The sequence below is a fragment of the Lonchura striata genome, chromosome W (genome assembly GCF_050655825.1).
Source record: "Lonchura striata isolate lonStrDom1 chromosome W, ASM5065582v1, whole genome shotgun sequence".
Classification (NCBI taxonomy): Eukaryota; Metazoa; Chordata; class Aves; order Passeriformes; family Estrildidae; genus Lonchura; species Lonchura striata.
This window is the reverse complement of record NC_140743.1, coordinates 40779050-40806438: the sequence shown is the minus strand read 5'-3', so window position 1 is coordinate 40806438 and position 27389 is coordinate 40779050. Positions and strand designations below refer to the sequence as shown.

Below are 27389 nucleotides of genomic sequence, written 5' to 3'. Positions count from 1 at the left end.
TGGGGGATTAGACAAATATTTAAAGGTAGGGCATGGACCAGTAGGATGTAAACGACCACGAGAGTGGCCTTGGACTGGGAAAAACTTACTTGGGAACTGCACCTTTCTTTACCTAAATGTCACTCAACCAAGCGATTCTGGGTGGTTAATAGGCAAAACATGGGGGGTTAGGCATTGGATAGAAGGACATGATCCGGGAAATCTGATTCAAATAAAAAGGAAGTAGCGCCACATGACCCTAGCCCTATAGGCCCAAATCCAATAATAAGCAATGACTTAAAAGAGAGTAATAAAACCAGAGATAATGTTATAGACAAAAGTAATCAAGAACCTCAGTTATTAGTGCAGAGGTATACAACTTTATGGAAAATCATGCAAGCTACCTTTGGAGTTTTGAATCATACCCATCCTAACCTAACTAAAGGATGTTGGCTTTGCTATATGATAAATCCACCCTTTTATGAAGCTATTGGGATTACATCTGAGGCAAGGGAAATAAATGGTACAAATCCAAAAGAGTGTCTCTGGAAAAAAGAAGGAGATAATGTTCCAGGCATTACCTTGTCCCAGGTTAGTGGGCAAGGAAGATGTGTAGGAGAAGTTCCAGCAGATATGCGACACCTCTGTAACACAACAATGAGCATTAGCAGAACAGACAAGCCTTTTGATTGGCTTATGCCAGCAGTCAATACTAAATGGGTATGTCAACAACTTGGAGTTACACCCTGCCTATCGGTAAGAGCCTTTAATAATTCAGACTTCTGCATTCAAGTTCTAATAATCCCCAGAATCGTATACCACCCAAAAGAATACGTGTTAGAACATCAGAAGACCCCTGAACACTACCTGGTTAAAAGGGAACCACTTACAGCACTAACGGTAGCAATCTTGCTCAGCATAGGAGGAGCAGGAGTAGGAACAGGGGTCGCCTCCCTAGTAAGTCAAACCCAAGGTATGAAAGCTCTGCGCACATCTGTAGATGAGGATCTGAGTAGAATAGATAAGGCCATAAGTGAACTAGTTAAATCAGTAAAATCCCTTTCTGAGGTAGTCCTCCAAAACCGAAGGGGATTAGATTTGTTATTCTTACAGCAAGGGGGACTATGTGTCGCTTTGCAAGAAGAATGTTGCACTTATGTAGATCACACAGGTATTGTAAAAGACACGATGGCTGAGTTACGCAAACAAATAGAACAACGAAAAAGAGAAAGAGAATCCCAGCAGAGTTGGTATGAATCCTGGTTCACATATTCTCCCTGGCTGACCACTCTATTATCCACCCTTGCAGGACCAGTAATTTTACTAATTCTAATACTTACTTTTGGGCCATGCATTCTTAGCAAACTTATTACACTAGTGAAAAATAGGTTAGAAGCTGCACATTTAATGATAGTAAGGCCAAAGTATGAGCCACTTAGCGAAGTAGAGACTGAAGAGTATTTAGAATTGAGCAAAAGGGAATTAGAGCGCTTTAATGAACAAAAAGGAGGTTAAAATAAAAAGGGGGGGATATTGTTAGGAAAATAAGGCCTTTTTGTTCATTATATAGAGTCTCTCATATTCACAGAATAGAGTTTTAATTAGAGTTTTTACTTGTCTGAACATGTTCTCATTTTGCCAGGCATTCCAGTGACTATCTCAGGCATTCCAGTGACTATCTCTCAAGGACGACTTCGTTACAAACTTTTTAGGGAGTTAAAACTGTTTTGAGAAAGCTTCTGCTAGGCACCCAAACACCTAAGCGAATAGATATGTTTCAAGGATAGTTCCGTTACAGACTTGGCAAAACATGTAAACGTGCCTAGAGATAACATTTCTTGTTTTTGAGGGAATTTCCAGGTCGCAGAGACAACCTTAAAGAAGACCACTGGCGCCACCAAGAGGCAGAGAACGACCACCTAACAACAGGGTGCGCCTGCGCAGAAGAGACACCAGAGCGTCACCAGAACGTCACACATCCGGAAGAGACAACCCAATAAGTGGGGGGGAAACGGAGAGCTAGGCGCGGTAGTTGAAACGACTGCCGCCCAGCGCGCGCTGGTTTGCTTTCGCTTTCCGCTATTAATAAATCCTTTTAATTGGATTTAACAGCCTATCGTGCTCGTTTATAACAACCCCCACTCCGTGCTGTGCCACAGGCAGCTCCGGCCCCCCCGCAAATGCAGTTTGGAAAGCGGGGGCCTGCGGGGCCATGGGCGGCAGCGGCTCCCACCAGTCCGGGACCGTCCCGTGCAGTCCATGCAACGCCGGGTGTGCTGAGGCTGACAGCTGTGGCAAAGGCACCCTGGCTGCCTCCTGAGGGGCGGGTGATACCAGCTGCCCCCCCCGCAAGATGCTGAGGTTCAGGTCGCCATCCCAGGCTGTAGTTTCACGAGGGGTCGCCAGATGTCGCTGTCGAGACAGGACGGGAATGAAGAGACTCCTATCAGAGGGCTGCTGAGAGTAAAACTCCGGTTTATTCAAAATGCACTGCTCTTTTATACAGTGCTTCGTGTTATAAATTTACGCCACAACGGGTCATAATCCAATTAGAATTTTATTAATTAGAGCAAGTAGGATATGAGCAAACAGCCCTGGGCGGTGGGGGAGTTTCTGCTCCCTCTCTGCCGCGGCGACTCGTCCAAACAGTCCTCTTTTTATCCCATTTATTCCATGAATTCCCAAGGGGTCTCCTTTGTTTAAGCTTGCAGTTTCCTTTTGTTTACGTAAGCAGTCTGTGAGTAATTGTGCTTATCTTTATCTTGTATCGTCAGTCCCCAGGTGTAAGTGTTTGGTTTCCTTATCTTGCAAATGTTGTGTCAGCAGGCTATTTGCGTATCCTCGTTTCCTAAACAATACCTTAGTCTGTAAGCAGTCTGTATTTTCTCACCCTCCGTTTCCTATCTTCAGTCTGTGATTTCTCACAAATCCGTTTCCTAACTTTTATATATATCTTAATAAACAATACCTCAGTCTGTGGTTTCCCACAGTGTACCCCCATTTTCTTGTTTTATCCCATTATTGTTTATTAGACGCTGCTTTCACTCTCGGCATTGCAAATAAACCTTTTTCCACAATCCCAACATTTATCATAGCACTCACAAGGTAATACTTCACAATTACAATAGGCGTAGCCCCCACGTGGCACAACACATTCACAACAATCTTCATCCTCATCAATAGATGCACTTTTATATTTTGCCCCCGACCTCGTAGTTAAAATAAGTAGTTTAGCTATGTCAAATCGTTTTTTAACATCGTGTAAAATACAGCGTAATATACAAGGCCCAAATATAAGTCCCAGAATCAATATAATCAGTGGTCCTGCTAAGGCAGATAACAAAGTGGTTAGCCAAGGTGAAACATTAAACCAATTTTCATACCATGACCTGCCCGCCTCACGATCTTTTTTACATTGATTTAACCTTTTCTGGAGTTCAGACATAGTATCCTGGACTACTCCTGTATGGTCAGCAAAAGAGCAACATTCTTCATTGAGAGCTATACATAATCCTCCTTCTTTTAGGAATAACAGATCTAATCCCCTTCTATTTTGCAGTACTACTTCTGATAAAGACTTTACTGAAGTGGCTAAATTTTGGATAGATTGTTCTATTTTCGCTAAATCTTCATCTACAGCCGTCTGTAAACTTTGTAGTTCCTGACTTTTTACTAGGGAGGCTATGCCTGTACCTGTTCCAACTCCACCCGCTATCAGCAGTGTAGCTAAGGTTACCACTGTAATTGGTTCTCGTTTTTGTATATTCAGGTCTCCTTCGAAGTGGCGTAACACCTCCTCAGAGGTGTGATAGATAAGACGAGGAACTATAATCACCTGTACACAAAACTGAGATTGATCAAACACTTTTAGGGATAGGCAAGGCGTTACTCCGGTGTCTGAACAAACCCATTTAGCTCCTGGTGCCGGGATAGCCCATTTGTCAGTTCTCTTCTTGTGTCTCTCTATAGTTTTTGTAGTGATTATTGTTGTTTGGTTACACAGAGGCTGATAATCTTTGGGCACTGTACCGATACATTTTCCTTGACCTGTTACTAATTGAATAGTAATTCCTTGCATATGGTTTTTTTGGTCATTCCATGGACATTCTCGTGGGTTTGAACCACTAGACCATTGAATCTTATCTGGTTTTCCAATTGCCTCAAAATATGGTGGTCTAACATTATAACATAACCAGCACTCCTTAGTTATATTTGGTTTGCTTTCATTAAGGGCAGGATAAGAGGCTTGCATTAAATCCCATAAAGGGTCTTTGGATTTTGACACTCCTGAATCCCTAACTGTCACCCTGTCATTAGTTATTCGATCTGTTACTGATAGGGAGCTTGGACGAGTGGTTATAACACTTACGGGGACAATCTTTTTTGTAGGGGAAGTGGGTAAATTCAATACTTTATTCGGCCCAACAGGGAGTGAATCATGTGGTATTTTAACTTTTCTTATGAGAAAGTGCCCTCCCAAGTCTTTAGGAATTCCTCCATAGACCCGTATTCCCCATGTTCGTCCCACTAACCACTTGTCTTCTAGGGGATGTAATACTTGAAATTTGATGTAGGTACAGACTTCCTTGTCACGAGGAGCTACATAATCATCACGCAGACCTGTAAGATCTACACCTGTTTGTTCAGGCACTCATTTGTTAGGAGTCCAGGTTGCCTTTATATATTTATCAGGAGCCTTTACCTACCAGCCCAAGGCTATTGTTTCACATCCCCAATAACCACAATAATAATGTCCGGGATAATTACAGTAAGACGGTCCAGAGGCCGGGCATATATAAAATGGAGGTCCTTTTTCACAATGTATTGGTACTAAATCACAAAGTTTTACTATGAATTCAGGTGGACCTGTGTTGCAAAAAGTGGCTATTGTTCTCGTTCCTTCCCAAGATATTAGCTCCCATTGAAATGGTTCATGAGGATTTCCCCCTTCTGCCTGGGTTATTATCAATATCAAAACTAACGGTATACCAGGAAAAAGGGTGTCTGTCAACTTTTCCAATTTAAGTATATTTTTACCAATCCTGGGGAAGTTCGGCCGTTGCTGCCTCTGCGTCCCATTGTTCTGGTTCTTTTCTCCACAGTTTGTTCCTCTTCTGTCTCGCCCATTGACTCGGTTGCGTCGAGTCACGGGGGGTATCATCTTCTCGGCAGCAAGGGAATTCTTCAGGAGAACAGCTGTTTTGGGATTTCTGCCTCTTTATATAGGCTTCCCACTTTGCAGCTTGAACTAATGGGGCAAAGCAAGACGCAGTTAATACTTCCCTTCTACACTTTATAGCCAAGATTTCAACCACAAAGGGGGACTGTTTCATTGGAATGGTAACAATGATACAGAAGGTATCCACCTTCACAGTGTGTCCACCATTTATCCTGGCATACCTTATACCTAAAACAAGCAAATGGATAACAATTACAGTTTATATCATTACCACAAATTCATATATTTAGAGTACATATATATTATTTACATCAGCATACCTTCTATATTCACTATGATGTGGCTACATATGTCTAGCAATTTCCTTCAACACACTTTGTACGCTTCCATATATAATAGATAAAAAAAGAAGTAATTATAGCATATATAAACAGCAATACACACTTTATACCAAAAGGTAATGCAGCAAAAAAATCAAATAACGTCTTTATCATTATGTTATCTTTTCAGGGTTATCTTGGTGTCACCTGGGGTACTGATTACTTTCCAGTGAGGTCTCGTTACTGGGCCTTTAAGGTGGCTGGCATGAGTCCATCCACGCTCAGCAGTCCGGACAGCTGTTTCTGTTGTCAACAAAACAAGATAAGGTCCCTCCCAACTGGGCTTTAGGGTTTCTTCTTTCCACACTTTAATCAATATCCAATCCCCAGGTTTAACGTTGTGTATTTTTAAGTCCAATGGGGGTCGTTGCACAATCAGTCCATGCTCCCAAAGCTGGTTACGATGTTTTGCTAATTGTGAAACATATTCATTAATCACACGGTCTCTAATTAAAACATTTGTTTGTGGGCTTTCAATTCTGTAGGACATTGCATACACCATTTCAAATGCTGATATTCCTACATCTGCTCGGGGTCTGGTTCTGAGAATTAATAGTGCCATGGGTAGGCATTTAATCCATGATAATTTGGTTTCTATAATTAATTTAGTCAAAATAGTTTTAATTTCTCCATTCATCCTTTCAACTTTTCCTGAACTTTGCGGATGCCATGGTGTATGGTATTCCCACTTTATACCCAAGTTTTCTGTCAGATCTTTAACAATTTTTGACACAAAATGTGTTCCTCTGTCTGAGTCGATTACCTCAGGTACTCCATATCAAGGTATAACGTGTTCAAGTAACACTTTAGTGACTTGGTTAGCGGTTGCCCTGGAGGTAGGAAAAGCCTCAACATAATGTGTTAAGTGATCCACCATTACTAATAAATATTTGTAACACCCCACCCTAGGTAGTTCAGGAAAATCTACTTGTATATGTGAGAATGGTCGGTATGCGGGGGAGCATCCTCCAAGAGGTCTTTGTTTTATGTTGTTTCGATTAACCTTTTGACAGGTCTCGCAGGCTGCCGTGACTGTTTTTGCTATATTATATACGCCTATACAGGCAAACTGTTGATTAAAATGATCGACTAACGCCTGAGTTCCCCAGTGTGTTTTACTGTGTATTTTTGAAAATATTTCAAGTGCTATGCCCTTTGGCAAGACTTCTCTCCCGTCTGGCAATATGTATTTCCCATCCCGTTCCTTAGCTCCCATTTGTTCTAGTTTTTCTTTTTCTGCAGACTCAAAACTCAAATTTTTACTAATAGGTACTTGTTTCATAGTCAAAATTATATTATAATTTCCTGCCACTCGTTTTGCCTCTATATCAGCTGCATTATTTCCCCTAACTTGATAACTTGTACCTTGCTGGTGTCCTTTTATATGTACAACTGCTATTTTATTTGGCATTTTCAATGCCCCCAGAACTCGCCAAATTAATTCCGGGTGTATCAGTTCTTTTCCCTGGGAGTTAACAAATCCCCTTTCCTCCCATATTTTCCCAAAGGTGTGTACTACTCCGAACGCATAACGTGAGTCTGTATATATAGTCCCATCCTTTCCCTTCTGTAACACTAATGCTTTCCACAATGCATATAGCTCACAGGCTTGAGCCGACCAACTGGCACTCAGGGGGCCCGATTCTTTTGTCTTAAATTCCCCTTTTTCCCATTTAACGATGGCATATCCGGACAATAGTTTACCTTCTACTATTCGTGATGACCCATCTATGAATAATACTTCTCCACATTGTAGTTCTTCTTCTTCTAAGTCTGACCTAATGAGTGTTTGTTGTTCAATTGTTTGAAAACAATCGTGTAATGGTTCATTACCTTCTCCTGAATATAAAAACTCAGCGGGGTTAACTGCTCCAGTAGTTTTTAAAGATAATTTAGAGGATTCTATAAGTATTCCCTCATACTTTAATAATTGGCTATCTGTAAGCCATTTTTCTGCTTTTTGTTGTAACACTCCCCTGATGTTATGAGGCGCATATAAGACAACTTCTCCATTAAAAGTAATGCGGTTTGTTTCCTCAAGCAATAGGGCAGCAGCAACAATGATCTGTAAACAACTCGGCCAACCTCTGCTTACAGTGTCTAATAGCTTTGATAAGTATGCCACTGGTTTCTTTTGTCCGGCCCATTCTTGAGTTAATACTCCGAATGCCGTTCCTTCATGTATGTTAACAAATAAATGGAATGGCTGTTTTAAATCCGGGAGACTTAAAACTGGTGCTTGGCTTAGCTCCCTTTTAAGGCTGGCAAACTGCTCTTGATCCTGAAGAGTCCACTTGGGTATTCTGTCTTTAAGCAGTTATTCATATAGGAATTTAACTTTAAAGCTGTAGTTTTCTATCCATTGCCTACAATACCCAAATAGCCCTAATGTCTGCCGAATTTGCCTCTTAGTGACAGGCATAGGTAATTCCAGAATTCCTTTAATACGCTCTGGATCTAGTATCTTCTGGCCGTTAAACAGATAATGTCCCAGATATTTTACTTTTTCCTCTGCAAATTGTAACTTTTCCTGTGATACCCGTAGTCCCTTTTGTGCAAGAAAGTTTAGGAGTCGAATGGTTTATTTTCTTATATTCTCCCTATTATTCCCCGCTATGAGCAGATCATCTACATATTGTAACAGCACATTCCCCGTTTGTACTTGATATTCTGTTAAGAGCTCTTCTAGGGCCTGTCCAAACAGATTAGGGGATTCCGTGAGCCCTTGGGGGAGCACGGTCCATCTTAATTGCTGTCTCCGGCCCGTCTCTATGTCTTCCCATTCAAAGGCAAAATAATTACGGCATTCTTCTGCCAGTGGACAGACCCAAAAGGCATCCTTTAAATCAATCACACTATACCAGGAATTATGGGGTCTTAGTTTGCTTAGCAATGTGTATGGGTTTGCTACCACAGGGAACCGAGTAATAGTTCTCTTGTTTATTTCCCTTAGATCATGTACGAGCCAATATTTCCCATTAACTTTCTTTACAGGCAAAATGGGGATGTTAAAAGGTGACATACAGGGCTCTAAGATTCCTTGTGCCAATAATCGATCAATTTCTGGCTTCAATCCTCTTCGTCCTTCTAAGGATATGGGATATTGCCTTACCTTCACAGGTATGTGAGGTTCGGAAATTTGGATTTTAATCGGTGGCATTTCCAGTCTACTAATTGTGTCTGGAGAGTACCAGACATTGGGGTTAATTTGTTTTTGATCATCCACGGTCAAAGGATAAGCAGACACTGCCAACTCTTGATTTTTTACTTTAATTTCTAATTGCAATTCAATAATTAAGTCTCGTCCTAACAGGTTAAATTCTGCTTCAGGGACGAGCAAGAGTTCACCCATTCCAAATTTATTTTCAGTTTCGAATACCACATTTTTGATTTTACTTACTTTAAAGGGTTACCCTTTTGCCCCAATTACTTGTACCTTTTCAGGGGAAACTTTACACCCCTCAGGTATCTGCTTAATAGTTGATTTTTCAGCCGCAGTGTCTACTAAAAAGGTGAACTCTTGTTTATGGGGACCTATTTTTACTTTTATCAAGGGCTCATGATGACTCCGGTCCCCTAAGATATAGAGCCCCTGACTCCCCTTTTCTGTTTTCAATATTCCCTCATCTCTGATCCTTTCTCTGCAATTCTTCCTTATATGTCCCTTCTTTCCACAGTAAAAACAACACCTCTGTTCCTTTTCTATTATTACATCCCCTTGTTTCATTCTAGCAGATCTGTGTTCACCAGTTCTCCCTTTGAGATCCTCTCTGACTGCTGCTACCATCATTCTTACTTGTCGCTTGCTGCTCTCTTGTTCCCGTCTTACGTAGACTTTCTGGGCTTCCCTCAATAATTCATCTAACCCTCTATTCTGCCATTACTCTAACTTTTCAATCTTCTTCCTGATATCTTCCCATGATTTTGCCACAAACTGAGTTTTGAGGAGCATTTGCCCTAAAGGGTCATTTGGATTTACCCCAGAGTACAGCTGAAGAGCTTTCCTTAGTCGTTCCAGCCACTCAGTAGGGCTTTCATCTTTCTTTTGCATTTCATTAAATGCTTTATTGATATTCTGCCCGCGGGGTACTGCCTCCCTAATTCCCTGAATTACTATAGTTCTCAGGTCCTGCATATGAGTTCTATGCGCCGGATCCTGATTATTCCAATTAGGTCTTTGGAGTGGCCATTTAATATCTGCTTGAGGTCCCTGAGCATGTTGAGCATCCCACAGTCTCATTCCTGCTCGCCTAATCATATCTCTTTCCTCGGTATTAAATAATTGACCAAGGATAGATTGCATCTCATCCCAAGTATAAAGGCTTGGTCCCAAAAATTGATCCAGTCTTTCTGCTACTCTGAGTGGGTCCTCAATTAAGCTTCCCATCTCGGTTCTTTTAAAATCTCGTAAGTCAGCCGAGTTTAAGGGTACGGAAATATATCCGATCACAGGTTGAGGTCCCCCCATGGGTATTTCCCTTAGGGGGTACATCTGAGCTTCCTCTCTTTGACTTCTAGTTACGCGTCTAGGAGGGGGGGGAGACCCTTGTTCTGGCTCTGGTGAGGGAGTGGGTGCTCTGGGGACTTCTGGAGGGGCTGCGGGAACAGGAGGAGGGATGTAAGGAGGGAGGGTTAGAAGGGTTTTGTCTAACTCTTCCTTATTATGTTTAGTTTTTATTTCATTCAGCGGATAAAGTCCAGCTCCCGGTCTTTCCAGCCACACTTCCGCATATTGTCTCTCCTCCGGGTTAAGGAGTTTTTTATTATTTACCCAGAGGTTTAACTGCTGTCTTACCCAATCTTTTTCTGACCCATAAACTGGCCAAAAGACATTTTTAGAAATCTTCTTCCCTCCCCATATCTTAGTACAATATTCTATCATTTTTTGCTTATCTTTCCCTAGGGTTCCAGGGAAATATCTCCAATTATCTAAGATATATGCCAGAGGGGTATCCTTAGGTACAGTGGGTACCCTTCCCATGGGAGTCGAAGGCTTGCTGCCCTTCGCCCCCATCTTCTGGAATATCCCCACACACACATGCACACGCTCCTCTTGTTCCTGGACCAGTCCCTCGCGGGAGATGGAAAACACAGTACTTAAGAGTCCACACTTGCTTGGCTCAGTATATCGAACCTCTCATTCGTTATATTCCAGGAAACCCAATCCCGCTCGAACGGAAAACCCGTGAACAATTTCGCCGCGAACAATTTCGCTCTGCGAATAATTTCACTACTTACGCGTCCTGCGTCTTCGTACGATCTCTCGTGCACAGGATTTTTATGGGATTTTACCAGTCTCTCCTTTGCTCATTATCCTAGGCTTTAGGTTTGTCGGTAAGGTTAGGGTAAGCTGTTTTGTCGCGGGACCGCGAAATGTCGCGGGGCGCCTCCCTGGAGGACCAAAGCCCACCGTTCCTTATCCGAGTCACGGCACCAGAAATTGTTATAAATTTACGCCACAACGGATCATAATCCAATTAGAATTTTATTAATTAGAGCAAGTAGGATATGAGCAAACAGCGCTGGGCGGCGGGGGAGTTTCTGCTCCCTCTCTGCCACGGCGACTCGTCCAAACAGTCCTCTTTTTATCCCATTTCTTTCCATGAATTCCCAAGGGGTCTCCTTTGTTTAAGCTTGCAGTTTCCTTTTGTTTACGTAAGCAGTCTGTGAGTAATTGTGCTTATCTTTATCTTGTATCGTCAGTCCCCAGGTGTGTTTGGTTTCCTTATCTTGCAAATGTTGTGTCAGCAGGCTATTTGCGTATCCTCGTTTCCTAAACAATACCTTAGTCTGTAAGCAGTCTGTATTTTCTCACCCTCTGTTTCCTATCTTCAGTCTGTGATTTCTCACAAATCCGTTTCCTAACTTTTATATATATCTTAATAAACAATACCTCAGTCTGTGGTTTCCCACAGTGTACCGCCCAAGACGTTCTGTTGAACAACAGATGCCGGCACTGTAAATGAAATCAAAGCAGCTAGTTCGCATGGCGCGCAGAGGGGGGGACCGGGAGGCAAAGCCTGTCCCGCCGGCACAATCGAAATCCCTGCGGATAGCGGTAGGCGTGCCAGGGGATGGACCAAAGGCTGCATCGCCGTCTGCGCAGGCTCCATCAGTGAAGGAGTCGGGAGGGAGGCAACCCCCACTCCGTGCTGTGCCACAGGCAGCTCCGGCCCCCCCGCAAATGCAGTTTGGAAAGCGGGGGCCTGTGGGGCCGTGGGCGGCAGCGGCTCCCGCCAGTCCGGGACCGTCCCGTGCAGTCCATGCAACGCCGGGTGTGCTGAGGCTGACAGCTGTGGCAAAGGCACCCTGGCTGCCTCCTGAGGGGCGGGTGATGCCAGCTGCCCCCCCCGCAAGATGCTGAGGTTCAGGTCGCCATCCCAGGCTGTAGTTTCACGAGGGGTCGCCAGATGTCACTGTCAAGACAGGACGGGAATGATGAGACTCCTATCAGAGGGCTGCTGAGAGTAAAACTCCGGTTTATTCAAAATGCACTGCTCTTTTATATAGTGCTTTGTGAGGACCAACTCCATTGGTCCTGAAGTGAAAACAACCCACCACCATTGATGCAAAGTGCTTGACACACAGTGATAGAACTTAAATATAAACAATGTAAATAACAAGAGAAATAAAAAAATTATTTACATTCTTCTCCAGTTCTTTCCCAGGCTTCTGCCTGGACAGAAACTCGCAGTTTCTCTGTTTGACTGAATCTGAGACCCACACATAGGGATGAATCAGAAGTGGAAAGCAGCTGTATGGAGTCCCACACAACGGGTTGCAGAGGCCACTGAAGGAGAAGGTGGATCAAGCCAGCTTGCTGAACTCAAAGCCGTTCAACTGGCCCTAGATGTTGCAGAAAGGGAGAAGTGGCCAAAGCTCTAGCTCTTCACTGATTCATGGATGGTAGCCAATGACCTATGGGAGTGGCTAGAGAGGTGGAAAGAGGCTTACTGGTAGCGTAGAGGAAAACCAATTTGGACTGCTGAAGAGTGGAAAGATATCGCTACCCGGGTAGAGAAGCTACCTGTGAAGGTTCGCAACGTAGATGCCCATGTCCCCAGAAGTAGAGCTAATGAAGAGCAGCAAAACAATCAGCAGGTAGTTCAGGCTGCAAAGATAGGGGTGTCAAAGATAGACCTCGATTGGGAACACAAGGGAGAGTTGTTCCTAGCACGATGGGCCCATGATGCCTCAGGCCATCAGTGTAGAGATGCCACCTATAAGTGGGCACAAGACCGAGGGGTGTATCTAACCATGGACAGTATTTCTCAGGTGATCCATGACTGTGTGACGTGCTACCATCAAACAGGCCAAGCAGGTGAAGCCCCTCTGGTATGGTGGGCGGTGGTTCAAGTACAAGTATGGGGAGGCCTGGCAGATTGACTACATCACACTGACTCACTCCAAGGCAAGTGTTATGTGCTCACCATTGTAGAAGCTACCACAGGATGGTTGGAAACCTACCCTGTGTCTCATGCTACAGCCTGTAACACCATCCTGGGCCTTGAAAAGCAGGTCCTTTGGAGGCATGGTACCCCTTAGAGGATTGAGTCAGGCAATGGGATTCATTTCAAGAATAGCCTTATCAACACCTGGGCTAGGGAACATGGTATTCAGTGAGTGTACCATATTCCCTACCATGCACCAGCTGCAGGCAAATTGGAGAGGTACAATGGAATGTTAAAAACCAACTTAAAAACATTGGGTGGGGGATCTTTCAAAAACTGCGTGCAGCATTTAGCAAAGGCCACCTGGTTAGTTAACAGCCGAGGTTCCACCAATCGAGCAGGTCCTGCCCAGTCTGAGGCACTGAATATAGTAGACGAAAATAAAGTCCCAGTGGCACATGTCAGAGGCTTGTTAGGGAAATCAGTGTGGATCAATTCTGCCACGAGTACAAACAAACCCATTATTGGGATTGTCTTTGCTCAGGGATCAGGTTGTACATGGCGGATAATGCAGAGAGATGGAGCAACACGATGTGTACCTCAGGGAGATCTGATTGTGGGGTGAGACTCATGTGCAAATATCACTGTTTGCTGGATGTTACTGCCAGTGTCTGTACATGAAAACACACACACATGAGACAGAAGGAAATATGTAAGTGTCAAAGGTTTGAGTAAGTGAGATGGAAGGAAATGTGTATGAGTAAGTGAAAGATGGAAGTTTTTACTTGGTGAAGTTTTTACATGATGTTGATGATATGGAGATTGACAGAACTCAGGCCTGGTTCAGGGCTCTGTGTGGTGGAAAAATCCCTCCTCCAACCCAGGCTTCCAAAGAAAGGCTCAGCAGTCTCTTGTTGTTCGGTCGCAAGGCAGTTTATTGTAAGCTATCTAAAAGATTGTCTTCTCTGGCTACTGCGGTTTGGTCAGCAGCTCAGGCAAAGGCACACACACACCCTGACATCCTCTCTGTCCCCTAACCTCTTCTTCTCTCCCCTGCCCTTGGCTGCTGTTGTCTTTTATATGGTACATTACATGATACATGTTTACAGGTTTTCCCCAATACCTACTACCTATATTAAATGGTGCTTTTCTACTCTAAACCAATTTGTGAGTGCCAACATCACCAAGAACATGGAGGTAAGGAAGAAGAAAAAGGAAGGACAGGACTGGCCAAAATCCCTCCATCTTAAAACCTCTGACCCCCATGTACAAAACAGAAACCCCACTGTACAGGTGTTAAAACCCCCCTGTACAGCACTCAAAAATTCTTCCCTTTACTTTGTAACTACTTCTACTATAATATCTAAACTTTTGTGACTTCTCATTCTTCCTGCAAAATTGGTAAATCATTCCATGGTTCAAATCCAAAATCACAGCTGTTTCCAGCTGCCTGCCAGGGTCTCAAATGCTTCTGACTGGGGCCTGGAACCTCCAAAAATGTCTGAGGGACATTTTCAGTTCCAACAGAGATAAGGTGTGGAATGCCATAGGGTGACGTTGTGGTGCTTGTATCCCCAATTGTGTGTTCTGTTTATGTTTGATATTATGTTCTGTGCTTTCAGAACTGACTCTGAAAGTGAAGCTTTGTTTTGTCTTGTTATCAGCTGGTTCACCTCCCCCCATGGTCTGTTGTCTAGAAGAGGCTAGTGCTGGCTGGCTTGGTTTGCTTTGCTTGTTTGCTTTACTTGCTTGCTCTTGATCCTGCTTCTGCTTTTGCTTTTGCTTGTTATTTAGTTTAGCTAAGCAGTCCAATTTTTTTTTTTTTCCCTGGACTGTTTTTTTTCCCTTTCCCTTTCCTGAATATCATTCCAGCCTGCTCTGGACTGGGACCTGGGAACCACTGAGAGCCTGGACTTTGTGATCTGCAGCAGCCATCCCCAGTGCCAGAGACCAATCCCCAGCACCCAGACCCAGGCAACCACTCCCAGGAGAGACTTTCTGGATTTGGTATCTCTTGAGAGTGGTGAAAGAGCAAAGCCAGGGACCTCGTAAGACAGGAAAACTGGACAGGACAAACGCAGATCAGGTCAATGTGGTCAATCAAACATTCTCCATTTATTAGTTAGAAGATGGCAGTTTATATACACTTCAATATAGTTTACAGTTTACAAAGGCTCTCTCATCAGCAAGCTAACATTGTCTTTGTCTTAAGGTGGACTAAACGCCACACTATAAACCTGTACTAACTCACAACCAAAAAACCCAGTGCTTCACATCCACACCTTAATATAATTTCCAACTGTGCCACAAGCTCTTTTTCTTACTGCATCTTAAGCTTTTCAAGGCCTCACAAGGCCCATATCTGAGGCCTAGGCTGGAGTAGCTCAAATCTCATTCCAGACATAAATCATGCCCTCTCTGTCTCAGAAATTCTGCAACAATTCCCTCTTTTTATTTTTGAGCTACCCAGGCTGACTTGAAGGCACAGTGCACTATCTTCTGCATACACTGTAATAAACACGGTATAAAAACTAAAATAATTATAAAGATAAGGAAAAGCACAATGCTAAAACAAATTAAATCTTTGACCCAACCAGCAAAACCTAGAGAATTGAGCCAGTTATCAAATGGAGTGTCTAATACGACAAGTTTCTTCATGTTGTCCCTCAATTGCGTTAACTTTGTAAATTGATTGAGAATGGTCAGACAAATTCATGCAACACATGCCTTCAAATTCTTCACACCCATGTCCTTTTGCTAGAAGGAAATCAATGGCAGCTCTGTTTTGAAGAACCGCATGATGGGTACTATCTACATCTGCAGCAAGCTCACTCGATTGTTTAGATGTGATATTAATTTGCTTTCCTCTCCAGCAGGCCAGGGTTCTCAATTGTGTGAGAGCTTGCACTGAAGCAACTCCTGGGGTGAAAAATGAGGCTAGTATTACAGAAGTGCACCCCCATAATGACACTTGATCTTTACAATTGCGGTATAGTTGGAGAACACTGACTTTGGCTCATTGAGTCTTCCAAGGCAATCCAAGATCCTGATGAGTGGTGGGTGTTGCCTTTAGTGGAAGGCAAGGCGACCTGGTTGCAAGGAACAGCACGGCAGCCTGGTTTCGCCCAGGCTACTCGGGCTAACAACAGACGCTGACACCAGTGTGGTGGACGGTCGAAAGCGTTTATTATCTTATCTCATGGGTTTAAATAGTCTTGAGGGACTTTGCTACATCAGGAGGGTTTGGTAGGGTCTCTAGTGTTAGTCAGGAGTGGAAAACTACTGGGTTAGGTGTGGCTACATTCTTTGGGGTAATAGATAACGTGCTGCAGGAGGAGAGGGGGAAGGGGGTCTTTCTTTCCGTCACATCCCGAGATCTTCCGTTCGCCTGTCCCTATCTACTACAGGTGGGAGCAAACAGCGTTAATTTACCAATGTAACATGGGCCTCCCCTAGCATTTTGAGGTACTGCAGACCAGGCTCGGTCCCCACAAATGAGGAAGGTTCCTAGGGGCAGTTTTCCCGCATCACCTCTTGATGGTAACACAGATTGAGTCCAATTGTTACAACATTCTGAATAATTATAATACAATGGTGATCTGGGAGACAACCAAGAATTGTCATCTGTTAACTGTCTTTCTTCTTGAGTTGGTTTTATAGCATAAGGTCCAAATAGCAAACAGTAATTTCCTGGGACAGAACCCAAAAGATCAAATTCTTGAAGACTGAAATCAATAAATTTAAGATTTTGCACAAATGCAATAGCTTGCCCTCCCAGTGTGCTTTCTGGATTTATTTGAGCTCGGGTCCAAATTTTGAAGTTTGCCATGGAACCCAATGTAACTCCAATTAAACAAGTACAAAAAGGATTAGATGGTGTAGCTAACAACGGGGAGAATGAATCTTGCCTAGTTTTTTGGCCCAAGTGATCCACATATTTTGTCTCTTGTCAATGTGAAGGATTCCAAATACTTCAATTACTAAAACATTACTTAATAGAAACATTGTGACCCACCACATATTTCTCATGTTCTTGAATGCCTTGTTTAACATAAAAGGAACAAACTTAATTCTAAACATAAACTATAACTTCTAATAAACTAACTTCTGATAAATCTATTTTCACACTTATGATAATCTAACTTATTTCTCTGTACTCTACGAAGTTAATTTTCATCAGAACCGGATTTATCACGGGACGTTCCAGGCAAATTGTCGTTGTCGACATTATTATCACTGCGGCTTGGTACCTCCTCCTGTGGACACACACGGGTGAATCTGCTCAGCACCCAAACTGGACCAGTACCTGTTGAAACACACATATAACCTCTGCCATTAAACAACACCGGACTTGGCCCTTGCCATTCGCCCAGCCGCATGTCCTTGTGATAAATGTAAAGTCCTGGAATTGCTTGTGGTCTTCCGTCTTTCACTGCTTGGTGGTGTATTACAACAGCAGGTTCTTCTCTTCCTTCTACTAAACACAAATAGTTTAGGGTAAACAATACTTTTGACAATCGATTAAATACATTGGTTTCATCACTTTGCTTTTGTTTTGCTAGGTATTCTTTCAGGGTACAATTGGCTTTCTCTACAATGGCTTCACCTGTAGATGAGTGAAGGATCCCTGTAGTATGTTTCACCCCCTACCTCTGCATAAATGTAGAAATTTGTTGACTAACATAAGATGGAGCATTATCAGTTTTGATTTCTACAGGTACACCCATTACTGCAAAGCAGGCAAATAAATGCCTTTTCACATGCAGAGCCTTTTCCCCTGTTTGTGCTGTGGCCCAAATAAATCTAGAATAAGTGTCTACAGTGACATGGACATATTTCAGCCTACCAAACTCTGGAACATGAGTTACATCCATCTGCCATATCTAAAGTTTTCAGTTCCCTGGGATTTGTGCCTAAACCGAGGCTAGGCCCGTAATGACTACATTGCGAGCAGGCTCGAACAATCTCTTGTACATCATTCATGGGGATCTGAAATTGTCGGTGCATGGCTCTCGCATTTTGGTGAAATGTCTCATGACTGTTGCGAGCTCTCTCAAAGTTATTCTGTGGGGGAACATGGACAGCATAACTGACCACAGCATCCGCCAATGCGATGCCTTCTCCTAAACCGCTGTTACATTGATGACTTTGAATGTGCATGATACAAAAGACATGCTGGCATTGTTTCAACACACTCTGCAACTGCAGGAACAGATCTCCAAGATGTTGGTTTTGGGTTCTTCTGAGGAGTGCATCCTCAATTCTCTGCACAATTCCAACCACATATAATGAGTCTTAAACAACGTTGAGTGGTTCTTTGTTCTAGGTGTGGAAAGCCCAACACACGGCCTTCAACTCAAGGGTTTGTAGACTATCTTTAACATCACCTCTGATTAGATGTTTCTACCATTTCCCTCGTTGTTGCCAAACGCACACAGCTCTTTTTGTTTTTCAGCCGGCATGAGTAAAAACTGTTTTTCCTTAAACTGGTTTCAGTGAACACAAGGGTCTTTCCAACCACTGATAACGACTGATGAAATGCCACATCGGGCCTATTGGTTGTTTGTTGTGCACCACTCCTGTGAAACCTAACAATGCTTCCTGGAGCGCAGCAGAGTGTCTGAGCAGCCATTCCAGATCTTTATTCTTCACAGGACCACTGATGTCTGCTGTTTTTTTTCCATCCATTTCTAAAATTCTGTCTCTGCCTTTTCCCATCAACGCAGCAAGAGCATCTGTCCTGCCCATCACACGACTTCTTGGTTGAACAGGTAAAAACACCCACTCAAGCAGGATTGCTGTTGATCCACATTGGGACTCACTCTTTTTCTTTTGCCATTGAAAAACAATGGCAAGCGGAGAAGCATCAGCGTTGGAGAGGAACAGTGACAACGGTAAATGTCCAGTGCTACAAGCACCCAACCACGTTGTAATTTCTCTGAAACCTGAACCAAAGCTTTTTGTTATTCAGGGGTGCAAACTCAAGGGCTGTTGGCATCACTGCCATGGAGCCATGGCAAAAATGGTTGCAGATCATCGTTGGTCATTTCTACAATGGTAAAAACCCACTGCAGGCCTCCAAAGAGTCTCTGGGCATTGTGTAAAGTAGAAATGTTAACATGTAAGGTAAGTTTCTGGGGTCAAATTTGTGCATCTGTGATCAGCCAGCCTAAGTATTTCCAGGGGGCTGATTGCTGTATTTTTTCTGGGGACACAGTCAACCCATGCTGCTTCAGTTGTGAAAAGAGCCAATTTAAGTCTGCATCTGCCAACGGCTGTTTGGTTGAAATGAGAATGTCATCCATGTAGTGGTAAATCATTGCGTTGGAAAAATGTCGATGAATTGGTCGCAGGGCCCAGTCAACAAACAGCTGACACATGGTCAGAGAACTGCGCATTCCTTGAGGGAGAGAAACCCACTCATACCGTTTTGCTGGTGCTGCTCTGTTGATAGATGTCACAGTGAAGGCAAATCGATGGGTATCTTGTGGATGAAGTGGAATGGTAAAGAAACAGTCCTTTAGATCGATGACAACAATGCTTCACCCTTGTAGAATCATGGTTGGTGCTGGCAACCCAGGTTGCAAAGCACCCATTGCTTGCATCTGTTCATTCACCTTTCGTAAATCATGCACCAATTTTCATTTTCCTGATTTCTTGGGGACGATGAAAATTGGGGTGTTCCATGGACTGACAGAGGGCTGAACATGTCCAGCTTCAAGTTGCTCCTGTACTAATTGGTCAGCAATTTGCAGCCGTTCTTCTGACACTGGCCACTGCTCAATCCACATGGGTTTTTCAGTCAACCAGGCAATTTTAAGGATGGGTGGCTGCTCTGCAGTGGCCATCACGGAAAATGCTGATCTATGGTCAAAACCATCCCAAGCTGGGAAAGCACAACTCTGCCTATAAGTCCTGGAAGCAGTTTGGGTAAAGGCATGACATATAGTTGAGCCACGATAACTTGATTGTCTTAAAAAATGATGCTGATGGGGTCTCTGCTTACTGAAGGAATCTTCATTCCACCCACTCTTACAATGTGGGAATTTGGAGCTTGCAAAGGCCAGTTGGATGGCCAGTAAATCTGATTGATAATTGAGACATCTTCTCCTGTATCAAGGTGTCGTGGTTTGACATGGAAAAAAAAAAATTTCCATAAGGAAGAGGTCAATTTGGATATTGACCAATTGAAAGTGGACACGCCTCTGAGAACACAGAGGGGTTAAAAGCAGAATTCCCAGAAGAACTCGCTCTCTTTAGTTCCGGTCAGAGCACAGTGCTGAGCCCTCCACTGCCCGGCCCGTGGCTGGGTAGGGGAGAGGAAGGCCCATGGCCTGACTGAGGTAGGCCAAAGGGTGGAGGGACTGGAACTGGGTTGGCCCCTGCAGATGGAAGGGTGGAGGAAATCTAGGATGTCTCAGTTCCCCCCCCAGAGTTTCTGTCCCGAGAGGGGGAGAGAAAGAGACAGCGGCCGTTTGTCAACAATTCCACCTTGGGGAAGGAGGAGCAGGGGGGGCCTCAAGGTGCCCAGCCGCGTGGGAGCTGCCAGAGTCTGGGCATCGAGCCATCCCTGGGAGTTCAGACTTTTAACCCTTCCTTGAGAAATGAAAGCTTTGTGAATTTTTCTTTCCCCTCTTCGGTTTGAAAGAGAGGAAGAGGGACACCTTAGACCCTGGGATGTTAGAAGGAGAAATTCTAGATGGGAGGGGGACAAGGAGTGGCTTTTGGCTAGACTTTTCCGTGTTAGCCACAAACTGAATCAATCTTCTCCTCCAAGAGAAACTGTATTTTGGGAGAATGACAGTGAGTCAAGAGACCTGCTTCAGCTGGGAAAAGACAGAAGTGGAGTGAACAGAGGAAAAGTTAGGGGGTTTGTGGTGGTACCCCCTGTCCTTAAAGGAAGGAGAAGAGAAGAAGATCTCTGTTCTTAGACCCTTGGCCCCAGGGGAAAAATGGGAAAATGGGGAGGGACTGTGGTCCCAAACAATGAAAAAACTGAACTGTTGTTTTCTCCCCTCTTGGCAGGGCATCCTTGAAAGGAAAAATCCTAAAAGCAGTCTGTCCATCCATGCATTGGTGGTGAGAGCACTGTGCATAGAAAGGAGAAGGTCACCATGGCAAACTTTTCTCCGGGCGGTGCCATGTGTGACATGGAAACACATGATGTGGCATCTGTGTTTCTTGGGGAGTCTGTGGCACAGGAGAGACTCCTCTATCCCTCGATGGGCTGAGTGTTGATTGTCTGGAGGGTGGAAACCTGATTGGGGTCCAGATTGTGTCTCACTGTGGTTTGTTGGAGTTGGGTGGTGGGAGGAGGAATGTTGTACAAGGTTTTCATTTTGATCTTTGTGTACTTTTTTTTTTCCTTTTTCCTTTCTTTTTTTTTTCTTTTATAGTAGTAGCTTAATAAAGTTTTTTTTTTTTTCCTGTTATTAAGCTTAGGCCTGCTTTGCTCTGTTCTCAATTCCACTTCACAGCATTCAATAGAGAAGTTACATTTTCATAGGGGCACTGGCATTGTGCCAGTGTCAAACCATAACACAAGGATTGGTTCCAATATAACTAAGTGGGAACCACGTTGTAGTTGTATTTTCTTGTATGGACAATCTTTCATGTCAATTGTAAAGAAGACATCGTGGCCAGTTGATCCAAAGCCATTGTCTTGTCTTTCAGATGCAGTTGGCTCTTTTGGATGCTGGCGATGTGGCAGGAAATTTTCACTTTGGGCAGTCTTGCTTCCTTTGGGAATTGTCACAGTTGGCTGTAAGGCATGAAGCTTTATTTTCACTTGACTGGTGAAGTCTGCATCAATAACGCCTGGAATCACGATCACACCTTGTTTACTCATGGAAGATCTCCCAAGCAACAAACCTCCAACTAGAGAAGTTGTGCTGTACATTGGACCATATACATTGGTAGGAATTAAGGTTACCTTTGTATCATTCAGAGTGACTTCTGTTGCTGTGGCTGCATTGACTCCAAGACTTCTGCAGGTGGCAGGTTGATTGTTCAACAGGAAGCCGTTCTTGGAGTCTGTTGGGTCGGGGCATCGATTTATTTCTTTGTGCGGTGCCTCGACACACTGCACTGGGAGTTTCCTGCCTTACGACAAGCTTCTGTAGCATGGCTGTCCATGTTGCACCTGTGACACCACACAATCTTTTGGCAGTCTCGCCGGATATGACCTGTTCCACTGCATCAAAAGCAGCTGGTTTTAGATGATCTAAGGTTAGGTTGACTTTTGCTGCGATGAAGAGAGTTGTTACCATTGCTGCTTGACAAGGCAGCTGCAATCATGTGTCCTTGTTTGCGGAAAATACCACGCTCCAGCACGGTGTGGATGAATGGAGGCAGAGATTTCTGAAGTTTGCTCTTGGGGAAAGAGGTTTATTGGGGGTTCAGGAAGGTCCTGCCTCGTGCTCCCAGACGCAGCACATGGCTGGGCCTGAGAGGGTGGGGGAGGGGAGAGACAAAAGGAGGGTCTAGGAGAGGGGAAGCTCCAAGAGGGGAGGAAGTTCCAAGAGACCGCGTGGCCCCTCAAAGCCTCCATATCAGGGGCTTCAAGGTGGGTTGGAATAAGGCATGGGCCAATGGGGTTACAGACATTTGATGTTTGAAGGGAGGGATAGAGGTGTGGGGTGAACCATATATCTTTTGGGGGGTGGGATGGAACAGTCCATTTCACCCCAGGACCCATCCAAAGGTAGGGGCATTGTCCGGCCACCTGGGAGAACTGTTCCCATCCCGATGTATTATTTATGAACAATTATATTTATCTATCATCTGCAACACTTGTTGTTGCATAGCATCCTGGATAGTTTCTGTGAATGCCGCAGCTTTGTTGCTTTATTCTGCGCATGTAGCTCTAACAAGCATCTCGTCAACTGGACAGCCTTGAGAAGGGTCGCTAAAATGGTTCTTGTATGTGAGTTAGCATTTTCAAAAGCAAGTGAGCGGAATAAATGATTTTGAACATCTGGTGGTACATCAGGAGCATCTTTCAAGGCAGCTGACAGCCTTGCTTTATGGTCACATAAGGTGCTGGCTTCTTCTTATCTGGTAATAAAAGCAAAGCTTGATGGGCCAGCTGCTGTGACAATTGATGCATTTCAATGGGGAAGGTAAGTTGCACTCTGTTGGTTGCATATGGACCATACCCAGTCAGCATATCTGGCTGGATTCCATAGAAAGGATCTCCCACTACTGTATGTCTGTTGGCTTCTTCAACTGCCAAACATCTCCATTCCCTTTCAAACATGAGGAACTGTGAAGGTGTCAGCATCAGGGAGGCAATATTAGATGAATCAGCGGGACAAATTACATCTGCTGTAAATATATATTGAATTATGTTCCTTGCTGCTTCTGACCTGATCCCATAAGTTGTGACTGTTTGCTTGGCTGGTTGGAGGATTTTCCACTCATGGGGCTCCCACACGGCATTCCCATTAGTTATTATGACAGGACAGGCCAGGGAGTTGACAGGCTCCCAGTCTCCATATAAAATAGCATCCTTCACTACTGAAGCCCATCGCAACTGCAATGGATTTTTAAAAACAGCTGGTAATGTCAATTGCTGCCCAGTGGAAGGTTCCACTGATTGAACCTGCTGATTTGAAAGGGTGGCAAGTTGGGCTATTTTTTGCTGTAATATATTTGGTCTTTGTATCTTATTTCGTGATCGCTTCTTCTTGCGACAATTGAAATCAAAGGAGTCTGACTCTGAGTCATCGGAATCAGAGTTTGGTGGGAGAGGGCACTGCAAAGCTACCGTGGTGGGATGGGAGCTGACTGCAGCAGTGGGCTGCACTGCTGTTGTCTGTGTAGCTGCCTCCACCATCTCGCAAGCACGGATGCGTTCAGCCCCTCCTCCCCGCACCGGGCTCTCCACTGCTGCCGGGTAACGCCGGGCCCTGCCTCTGTGCGCGCGCGCCACTGCCGCCGTGTCCGTCGGGGGGTGAGGGGCAGGCGCTTCCTCGGTCCCGTCTCCACCCTGGTCTCTGCCTTGATCTACGCCCCTGTGTTCCGCCTCCTGACTCAGCCTCGTTTTGTCACTAACTCCGGCTGCTTCCTCAGGTGTCACCCTGTCCCCCAAAAGAGGCAGCTCAGCTACTTTCTGGTTTGCCTCATTCCACGGGACTGGCGATTGGGTAACATCCACCGTTTGCGGGTGAACTTCTGCTGCGGACGCGCTGCTGTTTCCACTCACGTCCATGCGAGAGAAAAATTCCTGAATAGAGGAACTGATTGGAGCCTTTTGCCACGCACTGGCCACACGTTATAAACAATAAAAAATTTTCAACCTGTGATGGCTTCTGTACCTCTATATGTTCTGGTGTGGACTGCTCAAATGACTCAACTGCGGCTTCTGCGGCTTTTTTCTCTGTGGCCATGCTCTGCAAGGTATGTAAAACTTTTTTCCAAATGCCTCAGAACTCCAGTACTCTTTTCTTATCTTTCCCACCCTCCACCGTGGTGTCCCAAAGCAACTGCCCTAGTTCTTGCCATTCAGTTTCACTAAAAATCAGCGACAGTTTTTGTAACTCGCCCTTGTTCCTTGCCCACAAAGCCAACTGCTCTAAATCAGCCTCTTTTATCTTTTCTCCTTTCTTGGACAGAATATGCAAAAGGAGCTGCAACGAAGCTTTCCAATCCCCATCCATGGTCACTTCCACCCTCTTTGTTTGCGGCTTACTTCCACCATCGCTTTTGTTCAGCACAGCCGCAACCTCACTCCAGTTCCCGGCTCCGTCTACGCCCACGCCCGCCGCTCGAGGTGTGTGTGAACGACGGAGTCTTCTTTTCTCCATGCTCCAGTGGGTCCCTGCTGCCAAACAGCCATGCAGAAATCCTTCCTCCCTTCGTGAATGGCACGATCTGGAGTCTGGATTCTTCACCGCTCCAGTAGCTTGATCCTCATTCACAATAGAGCAAATTTAGGATTGCGGTCTCCGTCACCATAAAGGTGATACGGACCTGATTTTCGTCGCGATTAAAAACAGGCTCCCCCTTCCCGTATAATTGATTCAGGAGCTTCTCAGAGCTTTCTGGGTCACTGGTCAGGTGCCAAACAAAGCCAGGGACCTTGTAAGACAGGAAAACTGGATAGGACGAATGCCGATCAGGCCAATGTGGTCAATCAAATGTCCTCCGTTTATTAGTTAGAAGATGGCAGTTTATATACACTTCAATATAGTTTACAGTTTAGAAAGGCTCTCTCATCTGCAAGCTAATATTGTTTGTCTTTGTCTTAAGGTGGCCTAAACTCCACACTATAAACCTGTACTAATTCACAACCAAAAAACCCAGTGCTTCACATCCAAACCTTAATATAATTTCTAACTGTGCCACAAGCTCTTTTTCTTACTGCGTCATAGGCTTTCAAAACCTCACAAGGCCCATATCTGAGGCCTAGGCTGGAGTAGCTCAGATCTCATTCCAGACATAAATCATGCCCTCTCTCTCTCAGAAATTCTGCAACAAAAGAGATTTTTTGTCATCTGGTGTTGTTCATTTTCTGGTGCTGCAGAGTGTTTTGTCTGTTAAATAAACAGGTTCTTTTCCACTTCTCTCTAAGAAAATTCTTCCATAACTCTGGGACTTAGATTCAGTCAAAGGAAGAAGCTGAGAGTTTCTATCCAGGCAGAGGCCTGGGAAAGAGCTGGGAAAGAATGTAAATAATTCTTTATCTCTCTTGTTTTCCACATTGTTTATAGTTAAGTTTTATCACTGTGCGTCAAGCACTCTGCACCAATGGTGGTGGGTTGTTTTCACTTCAGAACCAATGGATTTGGTCCTTGCGGAGCTCTGTATAACAGAGCAGTGCATTTTGAATAAACGGAGTTTTACTCTCACAGCCTTCTGAATCAGAGTTCTCTTCATTCCCGTCCTGCCTCGACAGCGACATCTGGTGACCGCCAACGTGGAATTACACCTTCCCTGAGGAACAGGGTCCGGTGTAGCCCGACGTGGCACTTCACCCTGCCCTGAAGGGACAGGGTCTGGTGACCTGAAGTGGAATTGCAGCCTCGATAGCAGACCTGAACCTCAGCGTCTTGCGGGGTGTTCTCCTCTGGTGCGGTTCCACCCCAACAGCCTGGAGGCTGTGAACGGACACCTCTGCCTTCTTGAGAAAGGTAACGCTGGAAGTCCATGCCTTCCGGAGAAGGCTGGGTCCTATTTGGACCGCGGACTTGCTCTTAAGAGCCTGGGACTGAGCGGGACGGGTTTTTCCCTGGAATAGCGGACTGTCGGACTCTTGAAGTTGACGTCTGCTAGGGAAAGGTTCCCTAAAAATGGGAAACCAGCCATCGGCAGTCGAGGAAGCAGTCTTGACTGCCTGGCGAGCCAGCATCCCTCTTATCGGAGCTTGGCTTCCTGAAGAGGACCTGATCATACTTTTGAATTGGGCTCGGGACTGGGGATTTTCTGTAAATCCCAGATTCCCCTTTGATCATAAGGTCTGGCTCAACCTTGGACACTGTCTCACGGCGGAAATGTGCAAAGGAGACACCGCTGCGTCCGACATGGATTCCGACCGGAACGTTTCGGTATCCCGGAGGCGGACCGCGCCGCAGCCCGCGCAGCGGCTGGCTGCGCAGGAGCACCCTGCCCAGAGAGCGGTGCCGATGACACCGCCCGCCCCTCCCGAGGCAGCCGGAGTGCCTTTGCCACAGCTATCAGCTTCAGCACAGCCGGCGTTGCACGGACTGCACGGGGCGGCCCTGCACTGGCGGGAGCCGCCGCCGCCCGCGGCCCCACAGCCCTCCGTTTTCCAACCTGCATTTGTGGGGGGGCTGGAACTGCCCGCGGCGCCGGGCGCAGCGGGGGCGGATGCTGCCCCCCCATCTCCTTTGCTGATGGAGCCTGCGCAGACGGCGATGCAGCCTTTGGTCCATCCCCTGGCACACCACCCACCACCCGCAGGAATTCCGATTGTGCCGGCGGGACAGGCTTTTCCTCCCAGTCCGCCCCTCTGCAGGTCATGCGGACTGGTTGATTGGATTTCATTTACGGTGCCAGCATCTGCTGTTCAACAGCACGTTTTGAGCGGGGCACCGGTGTTCTTCTCCGCCCTGCCCACTGTGCGATGTACTCCCTTGCCGGAGGTGGTGCCTGCCTTCTACGCCACGCCTGTAGTGGCGCCACCCCTGCCGACAGCAGACTTCACTGTCACGCCCACCGTTGCTCCGGCAGCAGCAGCAGCCTCGACTCCGCCCACCCCGGAACCACCAGCGTCACTCCCGGGAGAAGCTGCCGCACCCGCGGCGATGTCTGCTGCGTTCCGGCTGCAAGAGCCGCCGCCGCCGCCGACCTCGGGACCGGCGGAAGAGCAGCGGCCGCCGCCACCGCCCCCGGCCCCGCTGGGAGATGCGGGGGAGGGGCAGTCACAAGGCGCAGCGGCTCCTGCCGCCGTGGCCCCTGAAGCGGCTCCGCCCTGCGGTTTGGCTGCCGAGAGTCCTG

The 27389-nt window shown here is 45.4% G+C and overlaps 1 pseudogene; it reads right to left on the bottom strand.

Moving 5' to 3' along the window:
* Positions 1-17095: 17095 nt before the first annotated feature.
* On the bottom strand, positions 17096-24589 carry LOC146763189 (uncharacterized; annotated as a pseudogene).
* Positions 24590-27389: the final 2800 nt, after the last annotated feature.